We start from the raw sequence: 4,134 nt of genomic DNA, 5'->3' as shown, positions 1-4,134 counted from the left end.
GGGGCAGCGCCGCCCGCCGCCTCTTAAAGGCGCCGCGCCCTCCCGGCTGGCCGTTTGGGGTTGTTTGCGTCGGGGCTCAGGCTTATGAGCTTCGGGACGGAGGGCGCGGGACTGGGTTTGGGGCGGCCATTGCCAAGTGGTTTTTGCTTTCTAAAGGAGCGAGAGGAGTCGTGCTGTGGGCATTTGCGGCCTGTCCGTTGCGAGTTTCTTAAATCAAAAGCATCTCTGTACCCCCAGCAGTATTCAGCGCCCCCCCCCCAACACGCTGAGCACCCAGGGCCTTCTCACACGTAGGGTGTTGACTGCCTCTCTGGTCCCTTCCCACTGAGTCGGGACAAGGCAGGAACTAGAAACATCTAAAATGGGGGTGGAACACTCCCAGGAGCCCCTTTCCCTTTGGAGCGCAAGCCAGCAGCAGCCTCCAGGTCCTTGATTCACTGAACCCCGCTCTGCCCTGCTCCAGCCCTGTGGGACAGTAGGGGAGCATCCAGCCTTCAAAGAGCCCCGGGTCTAGGAGGAGAAAAACGGCAGGAAAAATGAGTGAGGGGTGGGGCTCAAAGTTTCAGGGGAGAATTTAAGCTGGCCTCGGAAAATAAGGACGATTTTGGTAGGCCCTAGGAGGGAGAATAGCTACAATTGAGGCAGGGAGAAAGAACCAAGTTGTTAGGGCTGACAGACTCTCCTTGACCAAACTTGGGCTCATTCTTTAAGGCCCAGCCCTAGGGGTCTGCCTTCTTCCCCTAATTACAACCTCCCCAGCCTTCTTCTGGCTGGCCTTCCAAGTTGCAACTAGGAGAGGCCGGCCCACTCTGGGACTTCAGGAGTGATCACACATCGCTAACTGCACCTCTCTGCTTGCACTCCACCACTCACCTCACCTTGTGCTCGCTGTGTGACCTCGCGGTCCGCTCAGCCCGTCTGAGCCTCGGGTCCTCCATCTTTACCTCAAGAGATAAGCGGTGAGAGCACTTCAGACTGCAAAAGAGCAGTGGCTGTGGGGTCTAAAAGGCATGATGTTGTGGGGCGTGAGGGGATGGAAAGAAGATGAGAGTAGAGATGTCTCTCACGAAATGGGAAGAACGGTCTTTGGCTTCTGAAAGAACCAGACTTGGGGGCCCCAGTTCAGCACCTGGGCAAGTCAGTCTAGTCCTCGGAGCGTCAAAGATTGCAGCACGGATTAGAACAAGGTCATGGACTGGTCCTCAGCAGGCCTTCAAAAATGCTGCTCGTTACTGACTTATCCCAGGATCCAAGAACCTAAGGGTTCTTCACTTGAAGCCCAGTTGAGAGCCCCCCGACCCCCACCCCCAGGGCTTCAGGAACTCCTGCAGCTGCCAGAAATCATGTACATAATGTTCAGAGCTTTTTACAAACTCTGTGACTCTGTGATTTGCCCCAGAAGTTAAGAATCACTAATGAGTCCAGGGACACCCGGGTGGCTCGGTTGGTTGGGCGTCCAACTTCAGCTCAGGTCATGATCTCACTGTTCGTGGATTCGAGCCCCTCATCAGGCTCTGTGCTGATAGCTCAGAGCCTGGAGCCTGCTTCAGATTTTGTGTCTCCCTCTCTCTCTGCCCTTTCCCCCACTCACACTCTGTCTCTGTCTCTGTCTCTCTCTCTCTCTCTCTGCCTCAAAAATGAATACACATTTAAAAAATGTAAAAAAAATCATTATAGTTACTCCAAGTTTAGCATATGTGCTGCCCAAGCAAGCCCTAGCGTCACTAATTACTCCAATGTGCTTTCTTTTTAAGTTTACTTATTTATTTTGAGAGAGAGAGGGTGCACGTGAGCGGGGGAGGGGCAGAGAGAGAGGGAGAGAGAGAATCCCAAGCAGGCTCCGCACTGTCAGCACAGAGTCCAGCTCGGGACTCAAACTCACAAATCATGAGATCGAGAGTTGAAATCAAGAGTCGGACGTTTAACCGACTGAGCCACCCAGGTGCCCCTCCAGCTTACTTTCTTATCAGGAAGAAATGCGCCCAGAGAAGGAAGGGGATTTGCCCAAGGCCACCGAGCAAGTAAGTGGGAAAGCCAGGACCAGCAACCCCAGGCCACCATCCTTCTGGAGGTAGGAGGGGTGAGAGAGAGAAGGGACAGGTTCTGAGAAGCAGATGGCCGCCCAGGGTATAGCGGGATCCTCCATACGCACCGCTGGGACCAGGGACCCACCTACATTTCCCTGGAGCCCTGGGCAGGTGCTGGCCTCAAGCCTCCTCTCCACAGAGAATGGGAACTTCTATGGGTTTTATCTCTGTTTTAAGATCCTGGTCATCCCACAGGGGGCTCTGGGGGTAAAACCATGCTGCAGAGCTGTCCCACTTGGACTAAAGGAGTGAACCATTTTGCCGGCCTCATTCCAGCCCAATCCATCGGTCTTTGGGCACGAGCTGACCCCTGGGGAGAGGCAAAACCTCGGGCCAAGTATTGCTCAGTTCACGACTTCCTCCACTTCTTTGAGTGCCACAAAGCCTGTCAACCCTTCCCTACTTGTCTGTCCCCTTGTAGTCCCAGCTGGTCTGTTCTCCACTCCAGCCAGAACAGTATTCAGAATACAAATCCACTGTACTTGGAATAAAAGCCAAAACTCCTTGCTTCCCAGCCTCATCTCCTCACCTTGCCCCCACCAACCTGGCCTCCGTGATCCCTGCTGTCCCTAGGGCCCTTAGCCATTCAGTTCATTGTTCTGGTACGTTCTTCCCTCTTTTTACTTATTAACTCATCCACCGGCTCCCAGCCCAGGGGTCCCTTCCTGTCATCTCAACCAGTCTAGTTCAATGACCCGGGTGGTAATCAGACTTGGACCCTTACTGGGGCTGAGTATTTTACTAATGTTTGTCCCACCACTAACTGTGAGCCCCTCGAAGGCAGGAACTGTGTTTTCCTCTTCCCACCACAGTATCCAGCGGATAGCACAATAGTAGAGGACAGTGGCTGAGAGTCTGGGTTCTGTCTGGATGCACCGGAAGCCAAACTGCTCCATAAAAGTGACTGAATAAATGAATGTCAGGTTAGTCCCCCCCCAGGCAGTCCCCGACCTCACCTGAGGTAAGAGAGGCAAAACTAGGAAAACTCCAGAACAGGAACCTGGAGACATCTACATTCCCTCTGGGAAGCAGATGGACCATTAAGGGATTAAATGAGCTATTGTGTGTCCATGGCCTGGGGCCATCTGGGAAAGGATTATTCCAGAGTTGGAAGTGGACCCATAGTAGAGGGAGGGCCTTGGGGCGGAAGAGCAGTGCCAAGGGGTAGAAGTTGTTCACCTGGGAAGCTCTCCTAACCCCAATCTTTCTCCCCGGGGGAAACTAGGGCTTTGGAAAGTAAGACAATGAAGTAATTGAGAATTCCGACCTCGGATGCGGCTGATGGACATTGAACAATCTACTTAACCTCTCTGAGCCTTGCTCACCTCATCTGAGACCCTTAAAATGGTATCTATTACAAGGAGACTGGTTAAGAAAGTCGCGGTAGGGCGCCTGGGTGGCTCAGTCGGTTGAGGGTCAGACTTCAGCTCAGGTCACTATCTCACTGTCACTGACTTCGAGCCCCGAGTTGGACTCACTACTGTCAGTGCAGAGCCAGCTTCACTTAGGATCCTGTCTCCCTTTCTCCACCCCTCCCCCACTAGCACACGCTCACCGTGCTCACGCGTGCATGCACACGGGGATCTCTCTCAAAAGTAAATAAACATTTTTTTAAAAAGTTAGTCGCGGTATACCCATTCTGCAATGGTTTGGCACAAGGGATTAAATGTGCTGGTTCAAGACGCAGCCAGGCTGGCCTGACCATTTATTATCTGTGTGACTGTGGGCAAATTAATAAATCTGTCTGAGCCTCAGTTTTGTAATCTATTAAATGGGAACAACCAAAATTAGGTTACTTTGAAAATAAAATAAAAATAAATGGGAGTAATGATCAAACCTAGTTCATAGGAACGTCGAGAAGTTTAAATGGGTGTAGGTATGTAAAGGACTATAAATTTGTAAAGGAGGTAAATTCATGAAGGACTGTATCAGACATGTCTTATAAGTAAGTGTTAGCCACTGCTGTGCTGCTATACTACATCATCCATAGTGTGGGCCTCTGCAGCGATTAAAAGAATCAAATAGAATTATATCAGTTCATTCAGTC

Source organism: Panthera uncia, assembly GCF_023721935.1.
Source record: "Panthera uncia isolate 11264 chromosome B3 unlocalized genomic scaffold, Puncia_PCG_1.0 HiC_scaffold_1, whole genome shotgun sequence".
NCBI lineage: Eukaryota > Metazoa > Chordata > Mammalia > Carnivora > Felidae > Panthera > Panthera uncia.
This window is presented reverse-complemented; position numbering follows the sequence as displayed.